Genomic DNA, 17,384 nt, shown 5'->3' on the forward strand with positions numbered 1-17,384 from the left:
GTCCGTAGATTAACCCCTCATGTCAAACTGTTCCAATTTATCTTTTCATTGAGACCACCAGGATTGGTAGTCCCAAGTCTCAGGATCCACTGTGATTCCCGAATCAGCAACGTTTTTGCCCGATCCCCTCCCCTAAGGGTAGCAGGCACATGGTCAATCATAAAATAGCGGAGGGAAATGACCTTCTTATCCCTAAGCCTAGGGCTGAAGAAAATATAATCCCACTAGTTTGCAAATTTTCCACCTCCAACCCTGTGATTCAGAGGGCCACTAAGGCTCTATGGCCCATTGTCAGCACAGACAAAGACCTCCCTGTGTTCAAGAACATGAGACCCATAGTGGCATTCTCCCGTGGTAGTAATCTTAGGGATAGACTAGTGCGCACAGACATCACCGAGATGGGCAAAAAAAGATGTCCTAATACCTATTTCAAAGCCCCGGGATGTTATAAATGTAGTGACTGCGCAACTTGTAAACTCCTTATCCCTTGTAAAAACTTTAAGCACCCTCACAATGATAAGATGTATGACATCAGATTTGTGTTGGGGTGTAATTCTACACATGTGGTCTACATAATTATTTGTCCTTGTGGACTGTATTATGTAGGCCAGACCACATGCAAATTTAAAGAACGCATGGGGGGGCATAGGTCATCTATTGGGCTGGCGTTGGGGGGTCGGGTTGTGGATCAACCTGTGGCCCGCCACTTCAAGGCCGCTAATCACCCATTAGATTCCCTCCGCTATTTTATGATTGACCATGTGCCTGCTACCCTTAGGGGAGGGGATCGGGCAAAAACGTTGCTGATTCGGGAATCACAGTGGATCCTGAGACTTGGGACTACCAATCCTGGTGGTCTCAATGAAAAGATAAATTGGAACAGTTTGACATGAGGGGTTAATCTACGGACCCCATATATAATTCCTTGTTCTGCTTAGATCTATATGCGTGACCCTCGTTGGCATCTGTCATCGGGTGTCTCTGTACAGTGTAATTACATTTTTTCCTGTACGTTATAGCCATTATGTAAATGTCTGTTTTTTTATGTATTTCTTCATGTATTTTTTTATGTATGTATTTATGTATTTGTTGCATTGGCAATTATGTTTATTATAGCACTGATAGATGCAATATACCCTCCTGTATTAACAACTGCTGTGCCTTTTGTTTGTGTCATAGAGATGCCTGACGGACGACCCAGCCGGGGAGATCGCGTCCATGGTGACAGTGGGACGCAAACAGGAAGGCGGGTGGAACGCATGAACGCTCCCCGCTGACTGTGACTGCGTCCCACAGGAAGTACAGAGATGACGACTTCCGGCGGGCAGGACGCCGGCGTCTGGCGCGAAAATCGGACGGCTACAGGACAGGTAAAGGTATATATTTGGGGCATGTGGGTATGTCTGGTTGTTGTTGCTGTGCCCTGAGGAAGGGGCGTTTGGACCCCGAAAGCGCTTGGCGCTACAATACAGCCTTTTGTTTATCACTACCACAGAGTGCCTCTTTATTTTGGATTTCTACCTGTCATTGTGGATGTGCACCTGAATTCACCATTATAGTGAGTGCCGACTACCAGTGGACATTGTTTATGGGTATGAGAGCCATTTGTTTGGAGTCTCATACTAGTCGTATGGCACCGCAGCTTTGGAATACAGATTATTGACTTATACAAAAGCCTCAAGTACAATACCTCCATTGGGTGCGTTGAACATCTGCGTGCTATTAACAGCTGTTTGCACGGGCAATACGTTAGCAGGATGGATCAAGATTTTGATGCAGGTCCGGCAGCCACCCCGAGGGGTGAAGTCTTCAGCTTTACTGTTGCTCAGATTGAGGACATCCTAGCCCAGGAGGTGGTAGAGCTCCCTGAGTTGGCCCCTAATTTGGAGGATTTATTATCCCAAATGTTTAGACTACGACGTAGAGAAACAGACTTCAAATTGCATAGCGCATCCTTAGCAGGATATTTTAAGGAGCGTAAGATACCAAGGGGGTTCCGAGTGAGGAATGTTCCCACTATTGGCAGGACCAACCCCGAATTTGTGAGAAAGTGGATAGCAATACTGAACAAGTGTGCTTTCGACTTAATGATTCTTGTCGTAGAGGAGGCCAATAGGGAACTGACCGCCACCAGGAAAAAGATGGCTACTTTCCAGGACCAGTATAAAGAGGTCTGGAATGTGGAGAAGAATTCTAACTGGCTCCAAAAGCTTGAGGATAAATGTGATAAATACTACCGTGACCTGATCAAGTTCAAGAACCAAAAGAAATGTGCCGTGGATACGGACTATGATGAAAACAGAGTATACAGATGGCTGTATGGCAATGAGGGTTCCACGTTTGGTGAGCAGAGCCAAAGAAAACGTAGACCTTGGAATAAAGGCAAAACTAGGAAACCTGTCACAGATCAAAGCAGCAGTGACAGTGACTTCAGAGTGTCTGACATGGAGGACACAACCCCTTCAGGAAGTGTCCCTTTAGAAGCACGCCCCCGAGGCACAAACGCCCGCCCACCCGTCGAGGGGGTCAGGGTAAAAGAGGCAAGGAAAGCAGTGTTAGTAGCTGCAACCAAACTCAAAGTTTGATTTTCAATCTGTCAAACCGTCCCCTAACAGCAGTAGAAGAAAGAGTTTTGAATTTGGGTCTTAGTTTTGTGCCTACCAACCGCTTTGACGAGTTCAGCTGGAAGTTGGAGATGCACCAGTTCTCTAGACGCCTTAGATTGAAGGAACACTTCCAACGGTCAATAGAGAAGGATGACACCTCCATATTTGATCCGTTTACAAAGAAGGTGGTGAGATCTAAATTTGACCCAATATCAAACAATAGCTCAATTAAATCTTTTACTCGCCTAATGGAGAACTCTGTTTCCCGTTTCCTCGCTACACCCCGCACAGTCCGCCCAAACTTGAATAAAGAGGAACTTGCAGCATTGAAGAACCTGGAGGGGGATGTTTCTATTATAATACGCCCCGCAGACAAAGGCGGGGCCATTGTTATTATGAATCTTGAGGACTATCGGAGTGAGCTGGTGGGCCAACTAAGTGATCTATTGGTCTATCAGAAGTTGAGGAAGGACCCGACCCCTGAATATCAAAAAGAATTATTCGGGGTGTTGGAAAAAGCACATCAGGAGGGACTTATTCCTACCAAAATCTGGAAATCATTGTGCATAAAATTTCCCAGGGTCCCTATTTTGTATTCACTTCCGAAGATTCATAAGAATCCCACTAAACCACCAGGGAGGCCCATTATTTCGGCCCGAGACTCTCTGCTGCAGCCAGTGTCCCAATTATTGGACAGTATCCTCCAACCTGTTCTTCCATTACAGGCCACATTTCTCAAGGACACAACATCGTTCTTGGTGAAAATTAAAGAACTTGGGGTTGTCCCTGAAGGGACCTTGATGTGCTGCCTCGACGTGTGCAGCTTGTACACGTCGATACCGCACGAAGGGGGATTGGGAGCCATGCAGAGGTTTCTTAACACCAATGTTGATAATGCTCAGTTTGACCATCGATTGTTTCTGTCATTGCTTGAATTAACTCTCCGTCGTAATTATTTCTTATTTGATGGGGAGTTTTATGTACAGCGTAGGGGGTGTGCCATGGGTTCTTCCGTGGCACCCTCCTACGCTAATGTTTTCATGTTTGAGACAGAACAGGACTTGTTTTTTTCAGATCCATCAATTAGTGATTGCATTTTAATGTACACTAGATATATTGATGACGTCTTTGTGTTGTGGACAGGGGGGGCCGAAAGGTTCAATCTGTTGATGACGGGCATCAATACTTCAAGTCCCTTTATCAAATTTACTTATACATGTGACTTGAAGAGAGCTAATTTTTTGGATGTAGATTTGACTATTGTCGATGGTATCATTCACACTGGGGTTTTCAGTAAGCCTACTGACCGGAACACTCTTTTAGAGGCAACCAGTTTCCACCCTAAAGCCCTGAAAAGGGGACTCCCCAGGTCGCAGATGATCCGTTCAGCCAGGATCACTAGTGACAGGGAGAAGGTCCCTGCTAGCCTGGACAAGGTTGTACAAAAATTTGAGAACAGGGGATATGACAAAGTTCTGCTGGAGGAAACTAAAAAACAGGTTATGGGTTTAAATAGAAATGACCTTCTTATCCCTAAGCCTAGGGCTGAAGAAAATATAATCCCACTAGTTTGCAAATTTTCCACCTCCAACCCTGTGATTCAGAGGGCCACTAAGGCTCTATGGCCCATTGTCAGCACAGACAAAGACCTCCCTGTGTTCAAGAACATGAGACCCATAGTGGCATTCTCCCGTGGTAGTAATCTTAGGGATAGACTAGTGCGCACAGACATCACCGAGATGGGCAAAAAAAGATGTCCTAATACCTATTTCAAAGCCCCGGGATGTTATAAATGTAGTGACTGCGCAACTTGTAAACTCCTTATCCCTTAAAAAAAACTTTAAGCACCCTCACAATGATAAGATGTATGACATCAGATTTGTGTTGGGGTGTAATTCTACACATGTGGTCTACATAATTATTTGTCCTTGTGGACTGTATTATGTAGGCCAGACCACATGCAAATTTAAAGAACGCATGGGGGGGCATAGGTCATCTATTGGGCTGGCGTTGGGGGGTCGGGTTGTGGATCAACCTGTGGCCCGCCACTTCAAGGCCGCTAATCACCCATTAGATTCCCTCCGCTATTTTATGATTGACCATGTGCCTGCTACCCTTAGGGGAGGGGATCGGGCAAAAACGTTGCTGATTCGGGAATCACAGTGGATCCTGAGACTTGGGACTACCAATCCTGGTGGTCTCAATGAAAAGATAAATTGGAACAGTTTGACATGAGGGGTTAATCTACGGACCCCATATATAATTCCTTGTTCTGCTTAGATCTATATGCGTGACCCTCGTTGGCATCTGTCATCGGGTGTCTCTGTACAGTGTAATTACATTTTTTCCTGTACGTTATAGCCATTATGTAAATGTCTGTTTTTTATGTATTTCTTCATGTATTTTTTTATGTATGTATTTATGTATTTGTTGCATTGGCAATTATGTTTATTATAGCACTGATAGATGCAATATACCCTCCTGTATTAACAACTGCTGTGCCTTTTGTTTGTGTCATAGAGATGCCTGACGGACGACCCAGCCGGGGAGATCGCGTCCATGGTGACAGTGGGACGCAAACAGGAAGGCGGGTGGAACGCATGAACGCTCCCCGCTGACTGTGACTGCGTCCCACAGGAAGTACAGAGATGACGACTTCCGGCGGGCAGGACGCCGGCGTCTGGCGCGAAAATCGGACGGCTACAGGACAGGTAAAGGTATATATTTGGGGCATGTGGGTATGTCTGGTTGTTGTTGCTGTGCCCTGAGGAAGGGGCGTTTGGACCCCGAAAGCGCTTGGCGCTACAATACAGCCTTTTGTTTATCACTACCACAGAGTGCCTCTTTATTTTGGATTTCTATATATATATATATATATATATATATATATATATATATATATACTAGGTGATTCATCGCGCCCTACGGGCGCTCTTCACACCGTCGTAAGGGGCTGCGCCCCCTTAATTTGTGAACATTTGTATATGAGAAATATGGTTAGAATTGTATGAAAGATGGCCTGTATTGCAACTTGAGTTATAGGTGAAATGTGTTAAATAGAGAGCATATGATGTGGAAGGGGGTGTGTATTGTTTTGTTTAATTAAAAAGCAGTTACAGAGTAAGATGTACATTGATAGTGTGGAGGGTACAGTGACATTTGGGGGTGTGGGGGGGGGGCTGTGTGTGCGTGTTGTTTATGTGGGTGTGCAATAGTATAGTAGGGTGTTTCTGAGTCAGCGGCTCCCCACTGGCGGAGGTCACGACACAGGAAAACAGGAGGCTGGGTAGTGATAGGGGTGTGTGGGCATAAGGGGGACTAAAGAGGAGGGTGGGAGATACTGTGCAGCTTCTGGCAGTGGGTGAGGGTCCATCGTGGCAGTACAGGATGGTGGCCCTTAGTCAGTGTCTCCTCCTACTGGGTGGGAGTTCGGGTGCATGAGAGCAGGAGGCTGGGCTATGAGGCATGATAGGGGCATGTGGGCAAAACAGCGTCAGCGGCTCCCCAGTGGTGGAAGTTACGGTTCAGGAGAGCAGGAAGCTGGGTAGTGATAGGGGTGTGTGAGTATACGGGGGACTAAAGAGGGGCTTAGGGGTGCCGTGAATTGCGGGAGGGGCGCGGGGGGTGCCGTGAATCAAGGGGGGGGGGCGCAGTTGTCGGCGAATCGCGGGAGAGGGCAGTAATAGTAGCAGTAAAAGGTCTGACTTAAAACACCTACAGTAAAACAGAACAGGTGTAATATATTATACAAAGAATTGGTTGATGATGTGTAGGTTGACATGCACATAGTTCATAGTTGTCACTGGAAAAAAATTGCTACACGAAAAAATCAACACAGAAAGTTCAACACATGTAAATGTTGACATAAGTGTGGCACTTTATCGGTGTCCATGTCGACACATGAGAATGAATATGAAAACATTCCAAAAAAGAAAAATAAATCTTCAAAAACTCATGTCAACCTTTTTCATTGTCGACCATAGCCGTGCCAGTGTTTTGCATGTGCCATTTAATCCTGGGGTTGCCGTGAATCACGCGCGGGGGTGGGGGGGGGAGGAGGTGAGGGGTGTCCGCGAATCACGGGAGGAGGGGTCATGGGTAGATGCCGTGAATTGCGGGAGGGGGGGTCGCGGGGGGGGGTGCCGCGAATTGTGGGAGGGGGGGCGCGGGAGGTTGCAGTGAATCGCGAGAGGGTGGGTCGCGGGGGCGGGGGGGTTGCCGCAATGACAGGAGGGGGGGTCAGGGGTGGGGAATCGCGGTAGGGGGGGTCGTGGGGGGCACCGTGAACCACGGGAGGGGGGGCCCGGGGGGTTGGCGCGAATTGTGGGAGGGGGGGTCGTGGGGTGCCGCAAATCGCAGGAGGGGGTGGTGTTACGGGGTGGGGTCGCGAAACGCGGGAGTCACCGGGGTTGCCGTGAATTGCGGGGGGTGTGCTGCAAATCGCGGAAGGGGGGTCGCGGGGGGGTGCCGTGAATCGCCACAAGAAAAAATCAACACAGAAAGTTCAACACATGTAAATGTTGACATAAGTGTGTCACTTCATCGGTGTCCATGTCGACACATGAGAATGAATATGAAAACATTCAAAAAAAGAAAAATAAATCTTCAAAAACTCATGTCAACCTTTTTCATTGTCGACCATAGCCGTGCCAGTGTTTTGCATGTGCCATTTAATCCTGGGGTTGCCGTGAATCGCGTGCGAGGGTGGAGGGAGGAGGTGAGGGGTGTCCGCGAATCACGGGAGGAGGGGTCGTGGGTGGATGCCGTGAATTGCGGGAGGGGGGGTCACGGGGGGGGGGGGTGGGTGTCGCGAATTGTGGGAGTCACCGGGGGTGCCGCGAATTGCGGGGGGTGTGCTGCAAATCGCGGGGGGGGGGGGCGCGGGGGGTGCCGCGAATCGCCACAAGAAAAAATCAACACATGTAAATGTTGACATAAGTGTGGCACTTCATTGGTGTCCATGTCGACACATGAGAATGAATATGAAAACATTGAAAAAGTGAAAAATAAATCTTGTCAACCTTTTTCATTGTCGACCATAGCATGTCAGTGTTTTGCACGTGCCATTTAATCGTGGGGATGCCGTGAATGGGGGGGGGGGGGGGGGAGGTGCATACCTCCCAACATGACCCTTTCCAGGAGGGACACATTGCTCTGTTTCTGGACTTTCTTCTTAATTTATGGATTACCATCACCTGTGCTTAAACACCTTTCTTATCAATTACCCTGTTTAAAACAGGTGATGACAATCATAAATTAAGAAGGAAGTCCACAACCCAGCGTTACAGCTCCAGACACACTTTGAGTGACAGATGTAGCCAAATATATAAGAGATATATATATATAATGCAAAAAAATAGCAGCACTCTCAGGTCTTATGAATAAATTACACCAAGCTCAGGTGTTCACTTCGATGTTCGGTCAAGCTTGGTGAGAGTGCTGCCATTTTTTGCATACTGCATTAGATCACATGTTTTCCTGGAGGGCACCAGGGCTAGTATATTAAAGGATATAGTGAGTGAAGTCTATTTGGAAATATATAAACTACTGACACCTCACCTGGTAGTCCACTTCCCTCTTATTCACCCTTTGGGGGGAGGGGGGGCCCTTTTTCCGAATTTTGCTATGGGGCCCACAGAGGTCTAGTTACGCCTCTGCTAAGAGGCGATTCTCTAACATTCGGAAGGGGGCGAATTTGGCCATGTTCTGATATTTTGGTGACTGCGCATGAGCAGTCCCCTGTCCGTACACCCTCAGTGAGAATCACACTTGCCGAGGTGTGCGCATGGGTAGGGGGGTTGGAAGGGGCGGACATTGGGCCTGACCAGGGGAACGCCCAGCATTTTATGGGCGGCCCCAATGAAAACACTGGGAACGCAGGCGGGCCGATGCCTACTGGGGTCAGATGGATGATGTCACATGACATCAGCGCCCGCCCCCTCATCAGTGGACACTGAAGGAAATGACCATCATATGATTTCTCTGCCCTTTGGCTGCATGCGAGGGAATAAAGCCACCAGGAGTGGCGAAACTCGTCAGGAGCTACTGGGGACCCGCCCCTTATTGATTATACACATCTGGATTGAAGTCCGAACCATCCCCTGGATTTACAAACTTGCTTTTTCCATCAAGGACATCACCTCCATGTGCCTCCATTCCAAGAACAGCATTCGGTAATATACCACCCACCATTCATCTTTTGGGGAGCACCCGAGCACCATATAACCACTAATTGTCGGTGATTTGAGCCAACCTTGGGCCGACCCGTGGACACTCGGAGGAGGACATCCATACCCTATCAAGGGGTGTAAATATCATATATCACCACGTTCGTCCAGGGGTAATATAGGAACGGACTCTCCAGTATCATTTCCATCTTGCAGGGGGTTCCCACATTTTGGTTTTATGCAATAAATTGTGCTAACTCATTTTAACCCTTTTTGTTTTTAACATCCATGCATTTATATTGAATTAATTTTTATATTTGATTTTGTATTGTTTATTCATCGATTCTCATCACAAGTGCACTGTTCATATTTGTTTTTTCTTTCTGTCCTTCTATACGGGACTAACTACCCTGTTTACAGGACAAAGCGCCCCCAAGTTCTGACCCCTAGGGGACAGTCCTATCTCTATTTTCCATTGCGAGGGGACATGTTCACATACATCTCCTTGCATGGTACCAAGGGTATTTGGCGGTGGTGGGCAGCATTTAAGGGCTCGCGAAGCAACTTGACCTCTGCTTAGCGAGCCTTGCAGAATCAGGCCCTAAAAGTGTAAGTACTAGATACACTATCGAAAGACAATATGCAAGCCAACAAGAACATTGGTGTCTCGCAGCCCAAAAGGAATCCTAGTAAATGTACCCCTAAAACTAAATAGCTCCACATTTTAACCCCTAAACTCGGACTGAATAAACCTCACCCATTATTCATCCCATGTCTTCCTTCACACAGCTGAGCTAAGTCACGCCTACTTTATTATTGGCCAAATATTTTTTGTGGTCTGCAATTCAGGACTATTACAATCAGTGGCACATGCAGGGGGGTTTCTGGTTGCAAAGAAACCCCCCTGACAGGCCAAGTTTTCTTTTCTAGGCTGCTAATGTTATGCCTCTGTTGCTTCCAAGTACCCGGGCAGTGACAGAAGCAGCGGTACTTGTGTATTATCACGGCTCCCATCTCATCCCATCTCATTGCATACCATAAGGCTTAAGATGGTATGCAATGATGAGATGTGCTGCGATGGGACCCGATCTTAAGGTACCCATAGACGGTCCGTTCCCGGACCGTCCGTTTTGTACTATGCGATGCGCGCTCCCGCGCATCACATAGTACGGTACAAAAAGTATGTGCTGCACATACTTTTTGTACTAGCTAAACATCGTATCGGATCGCATTGCATGCACTTGGCATGCGATCCGATACGATGCATGCTAATTAAGACCCAAACGGATCCATTTAACGGACCGTGTATGGGCCCCATTATTCAATTTAAAATTGTATACCATTGTATATGGCATACGATGAGATGAGATGGGATGAGATTTTAAATTGTATAAGCACACTAATGGGTGCTTTCAATGTTAATTGGCCCCCTATAAGATTTTTAATTGTATATAGGGTGCTTACAATGTTAAATGCACCCCCACGCCACCCCCACTATTAACGCCAACCTGAAGCGTGGCGAGCGCAGCGAGCCCGCGAGGGGGGGCGGTACGCGTCCTCCGACCTTTACATACCCCCACTATCCATGTCGGCGTGGAGTTGATTCTATATAGTGTGGCGAGCGCAGCGAGCCACCGAGTCCGAAGCGTGGCGAGCGCAGCGAGCCCCGCGAGGGGACGCGTAATACATGTAAAGTAAAACGCGGCCCCTCGCGGGGCACGCTGCGCTCGCCACGCTTCGGGCTCGGTGGCTCGCTGCGCTCGCCACACTATATAAGATCAACTCCACGCCGACATGGATAGTGGGGGTATGAAAAGGTCGAAGGACGCGTACCGCCGCCCCTCGCGGGCTCGCTGCACTCGCCACGCTTCGGGTTGGCGTTGATAGTGGTGGTGGCGTGGGGGTGCATTTAACATTGTAAGCACCCGTTAGGGTGCTTATACAATTACAAATCTTATAGGGGGGGCCAATTAACATTGAAAGCACCCATTAGTGTGCTTATACAATTTAAAATCGTATCTCATCTCATCTCATTGTATGACATATACAATGGTATACAATTTTAAATTGTATAAGATGCCATAAGATGGAAATCGTGGGAGCCGTGATAATACACATGTACCTAGGGATGCCAATCCCGGGGCATTTTTTCAATCCCGGATTTCGGGATTGAAAAATGCTCCATCCCGGGATTCTCGGGATCCCGGGATTGGCATCCCTAAAAGAAAAACATGCCCTGTCCACCCATTTAATCGACATGGCAGGGGGGGGGTGGACATGGTCGGGCGGGCATCGACAAGGGGTGGGCGAGCATCGACATGGGGTGGGCGAGCGGGTGGGCATCGACATGGGGGGCGGGCGGGCATCGACATGGGGGGTGGGCGGGCGGCCATCGACATGGGCGGGCGGGCGGACAGAGCAGCGCTGCAGCCCAGCAGATTACCTTACATAGGCGGGCTGGAGTGGGGCACATAGCGCTGCAGACGGTGAGGGGAGGAGGTCAGTGCGGCCGGAAGCAGTCACCTGTGATAGGCTGCTGTGGCCTGCGCAGCGTGACAGTCAGAGGTCACGCTGCGCAGGCCGCACGCCGGGGTCGGGAACAGCCGGGCAGCTTCTGAGTGGGTGCTCAGAAGCTGCTCGGCATTAGACTGCGTGAAATCCCGGACATTTTGGGGCCAAATCACGGGATCCCGCCGATCCCGATCCCGGGATTGGCCACCCTACATGTACCGAAGCAGCTTTTAACATGCCGGCGGATCCTTAAAGCACAGCAGAGTTCAATGGGGAGCAGCAGTCACTGAGCAGTGGGGGGGCACTCAGAAGAAGAAGTATCTTAAAATATACAATTTATAAAAGGTCCACACATTATACAAAGTTGCACACAAACATAAAATATCCCCGATGGTAGATAGATAGCTGAAAAACTGTTAACAGAGGTGGTGGAACTGAATGGGTAAAAACAGTTCACATAGGGATTGTAACACAGGATAGCAGCCCGGGCAGTCAGCATCTGGAAGCAATCTCCTGGTGTAGTAATCTGCGATCTATCCGTCCATCAAGGTCAAGCCAAAGAGTTTCAACCAGAATTTGGTCTTTTTCAAGGCTCCTAAATGTTTGTGCAAAGTCTCCTAATCCGGGTTCAAATACCTAATGCCAGTTCCTTACTTCCGCCCAGCACGTGGGGCTGGAAGTTTGCTGTAACCATGGTGACTGTCCGTCAAACCGGAAATCGTTCGGTTGAAAGTGTTTCCTCCTTTCAGTCCACAGGGAGATTCAAACGTGAAGTCTATGTCATAGTATTGTGTTATCAAATTTACACTGTAGGTCCCATCTGGACCGCCGAGCACCCCAGTGTGGCCACTCATTACTTCCGCCCTCACATTTGTTTCTGTCAATGACATGACTTCCGCCCTTAGTCTCCGGGATTTCTTACAGCATTCAATATAAGTACCATTAAAATAAATAGAAATAAGCAGCAATAAGTATTTAGAAAAGTGTATAAAAACAAACACATGCAGTACATAATAAAGCAGGTTCAAAATTTTGAAGAAATAAAAAATAAGGGAACACATACAGTACCTAGGTAAATTTTTGAATTGCAGTGATGATTACTAGGGAGAGTATACATAAACTCCTATCTGTTATTTTTCTTGATTTATATTTATTGCTGCTGGCTCAAGTAGTTTGTTATTGGTGGAACTCACCTATGTCATATTTTGTCCATTAATAAATAAATATATATATATACAGATGGAGCCGGGCTTGTCTTTGCAGGGGATGGCGATGGCGACGCCAGCCGCCATCCCCCGCCACCCGCCATCTGTATCTGCGAAAGGGGACGCGTGCACACGAGATGTGCACGTGTCCCCTTCCGAAGGCTTCCTCCGGGTCACCGCCGGCTTGTCGGCGGTCATCCGGGGTCCCCACCGCCTCCCCGCACCCCCCCTAACCCTGTCCATTTCCCTGAAGCGGAGATGGACAGGTTCCCGTTGCCCCGCCGCATGGAAACTGAGACGCACGCGTGTCTCAGACAGATGGAGAGCCGGGCTGCTGGCGGATCGCCAGCAGTGACAGTCTGGCGATTCGCCAGTAAGAGGGAGCCCGGCTCCATCTGTATATTATTAGGTGTTTCAGCCTGGCACTCCAATACTCAGGGGCAGCTGCCGCAAGTGCTGTTCAGCATTCATACTTGCCGACTTCTCGATTTCCGGGAACCTCCCGGCCATTCCGGGAGGGTAGGCAACCCTGGATGAATGTATAGATGGGGTACAGGAAAAGGTAAAGGCACTCCAGCTGGCTTGGTGAAGGTCAAATTTTAATGTGCATAAATCACTTGTAAAAGTAAAGTGACATAGTGAAAAAGAGCCATCTAGTGGCTAAAAGCTGAAAAGACATTAAACATTGGAAGTATACAAAACACTCATGGGTAAAATTCTGACTGCATATAGTAAGATCTATATTGAAACATATAATTAGAGACCTTAACTGTCAAGGTTAAATGGACTAATAATAATGTAAATTAGTTTACAAACGACATATAGCAAATTGTAAAAAGAGCAACTGTGTTTTGCCCACAGTGCCCTCACAGCCGCTGGATCAGGTTGACGGCGATGCACAGCTATAATGCGCACAATCGTGCCACGTCATGATGCGATTGGAGCGACGCATGGCACACCCAGACCCAGAAACCGCCAGACTGGCCGGGGGAGCCTGTCACAGGGTGGGGGGAGTTATTCATCTAACTTTTTTATACCTGTGCCTTTATCATTATTGTATGTGCACTACCTCAGGGGCAAATGCAGGATTTTCAGAAGGGGGTTTCTAGAGTGGCGGAGCAAAGCACGGAGATAGACACTTAGGTGACCCAGTATATGCCGGGTCAGTTAAAGTATTATAGATAGACCAAATGTATATGTATATATATATATATATATATATATATAAGGGGGGTAGATTCGCGGCACTCACGCGGACTTCCAAATAACCACACAACACAGGGGATACGGATATCCGCATCCCCTGTGTTGTGTGGTTATTATTTGGAAGTCTGCGTGAGTGCCGCGAATCTACCCCCCTTGTTCTACCTACCTACGTGTCTGCACCCCGGCTGAAGATTCTTAGATTATTGCAGAGTGCCGGTTCCCTGGTCTCTCTCTCTCTCTCTCTCTCTCTCTCTCTCTCTCTATCTATATATATATATATATATAGATAGATAGATAGATAGATAGATAGATAGAGAGAGAGAGAGAGAGAGAGAGAGAGAGAGAGAGAGAGAACAAAAAAAGAGGGCACTCACCAATCCTTGGAGTGAGCACCACGTGGTGACTCAGTTGTTATAGGTGCGGAATTTCCAGAAATTTATATATATATATATATATATACACATACACATACACACAGTAGCAGGCGGCGGCACTCGCTGGACTTAACGGGCGTAATAATGCACAGAGGCACAAGTTGAGCCAATAACGTTTCATTCTTTAATGACCTTCGTCAGATTGAACAACAGACATACAGATAAATCTTATCTAAATACCCCCCCACCAACGTGATCCGGCCCCGGACGCGCCTTCAGTCTGGATCTCTGACGTCACTGTTGGGTGACGTGCGGTGTCCGTCGCACACAGACCTCAGACGCATCACCATAGAGACCTTGCAAAACAAAAATAAACAAACAACCTGAATGTATATACAGAGATCTGAATACACAATTGAACAGCAGATGCACACATATATATATATATATATATATATATATATATATATATATATATATATTAAAGATGCATTATAAAGAACAAGACATTAAATTACTTTACAAAAAGCATGTAAGACTATGGAATTCATTAAGGCCGTATGGAGACACCGTATTAAGCCGGTAAATCCAATGGGCCTCTCGGCAAAAGCAATTTAGAATGGTCCCCCCCCCTCAGATTGAAGGGAATCTTGTCTATTATTTTATACTTAATGGTCGAAACACTGTGTCTACACTCACGGAAATGCCTGGGCACTGGTTGTTCAGGTGTGCCAGGCTTTCCTTCCACAGACAGGCGCACTGTGGATCTGTGTACCACAGCTCTCTCTTTGAATGGTTGGTCAGTTTTCCCTATGTATATTAAACCACAGGGACACCTAATGATATAGATAACAAAAGCACTACTACATGTAACCACATGTTTAATGGGGATACCTACCCCTGTGTGCGGATGGGTGAACGTGTTCCCTGTTTCCAGGAAACTACACGTCGCACAACCCAGACACCTGTAGCATCCAGGTTTTTTAGCCAAAAAGGTAGTGGATTTGGTGCTTTGGTGTGAAGAAATATAATTTTTGACTAACCAGTCTTTAAGACTACGTTCCCTTTAATAACTGGGTAAAAGCTTAATGTTGTTAAACATTTTTAACTCTGGGTCCTGCTTCAGCATGGGCCAGAGGTCCCTCGCAGTTTTAGTAATCTGTGTGCTGGCTTGACCTTAATACTGCACTAATGGGATCATCTCTGGTACATTTTTCTGATTACTGGCCTTGGACTCAAGGGTTTTACTCCGAGCTACCAATAATGCTTTTTGCTTGGCTTGTAGTAGCGCATTATGGTTGTATCATCTAACCAGGAATTTGAGAATCATCTTATCAATTTCTTTCTCACAGTCCCCAAGATCAAAACAAATGCAGCATAATCTCAAGAATTGTGAGTATGGCAACCCTTTTTTAGTTGCAACTGGATGCTGGCTAGCAATGTGTAGGGTGGTGTTCTTGTCTGTTTTTTTTGGTATACAGACCGGTATGAATTTTACCTTCACGTAATGAGATTAGTACATCTAAATAGTGCACACTTTCTCTATTGATATCGTAAGTGAATTTAATTGAGGGATGTGCCTGGTTGATGTTCACCATGGCCTCCTCAAATTCTTGTTGACTCCCGGACCATATTAACAATAAGTCATCTATATATCTCACTAGGAAGAAGATGTTGTGACACACTGCCTCGTTAGTGAAAAACAGATCCACCTCATACATATAGGTGTTGGCAAATGCCGGGGCCACGCAGGACCCCATGGCACAGCCATGTTGTTGTAAGTACCAGCCCTTGTCAAACAAAAAATAATTCCTGGTCAATGTAAGGGATAACAATTCAAGAAAAAAAGTTAACGATGGACCCTTGTATAATGGGTTGGACGAAAGCAATCTTCTTGTAGACTCAACACGCTCCACCTGGGGGATGTTGGTGTATAGGCTTACTATATCAAGAGTACAGAGGTAGCAGCCTTCTGGAAGCGGGGGTAGTTCCTGTAATTTGATGATAAGTGCCGTGTTGTCCGTTAAATAGGTCTGTTGGGTCTGGATCACTGATTGTAGGAACATATCTAAATACTTGGAGATGTTGTAATAAATTGAATCCCGGGCAGCAATGATCGGTCGCCCCGGAGGGGACGTAGCATTTTTGGGATGGTGTATAATACAGGGGCAACAGGTTTTTCTTTTAGTAAACTTTTGTAGGTTGTGTTGGTAATGATGCCATCCATCTCCGCTTTGCCCAGAATTGCTTTGATCTCCTTTAGAAAATCTTGAGTCGGATCCTTATGCAATTTTCCGTAGACCGTTTGATCGGCTAACTGGCGATAAATTTCAGCTCTATATTGCTCAATGTCCTGAATCACCAGGCCTCCGCCTTTATCGGCAGGTCGTATTACAATCGACTTGTCGTCACTTAGGTTTTTCAAACACTTCCTCTCCACCTTGGATGTTGTGCACTCATATGCCTCATCCTTAATTACTTCTTGTACATAATATCCAAGGGAATGACATCAGGCAAGGGGAAAAATACTCCAACAGTAACTGACAACTAAATGGTAGCTACACATTACCAATACAGACTAAGTCACCAGAACACAACTTGCATGCGATCAATGAATACACTGGAGCCCAATTCATTATGTGTTTAAAAGGGCATTAATCCCAGAGTGGTCATTTAGGCCACCAGGCACCACTGTGCCCAACCTCAAGATCCAGCGGGCCTCACATTGGATTAGTTTAAGACTCCTGTTACCCCACGGAGCACATGATCAATCATCCTGTATTTCAATGTGGTCAGTCCATGGCCAGCAAGTTGGAAATGTCTGGCCACGGGTTGGTCACTGGAACCCTTCATTATAGCAGATTTTATGGATGATCGATGTGCCGCCATCCTCTCCTTGAAGGCCCGTTCGGTCTTCCCTATGTAGCTGAGCCCACAGGGGCAAATTATGTGATATACGGTAAATTTTGTACTACAAGTTAAAGTGTGATTAATGGTATACGCCCTACCATTATGTGGATGGTAGAACGTGTTACCTGGGATGAGAAACCGACAGGTAGTACATGTGCATCTCACACATCCTAACAACCTAGGGGTTCTTTGTGAGGTCTCAAGAGAACAGCTGGACTTGACCAGTTTGTCACATAGGCTACAGCCACGTCTATAGCAGGTCAACAATTTGGTACCCTGAAGAGGTAGCTCGGGGTCAGATTGTATGACCGGCCATAGATTTTTTGAAATATTATTAATGGTGGGGCTGGCCTGGTGAAAGGTATTCACCCAAGGGAGAAAAGCTACCTTGGTATCAATTTTGGG

This window comes from Crinia signifera, chromosome 4 (assembly GCF_055691185.1).
Source record: "Crinia signifera chromosome 4, ASM5569118v1, whole genome shotgun sequence".
Classification (NCBI taxonomy): domain Eukaryota; kingdom Metazoa; phylum Chordata; class Amphibia; order Anura; family Myobatrachidae; genus Crinia; species Crinia signifera.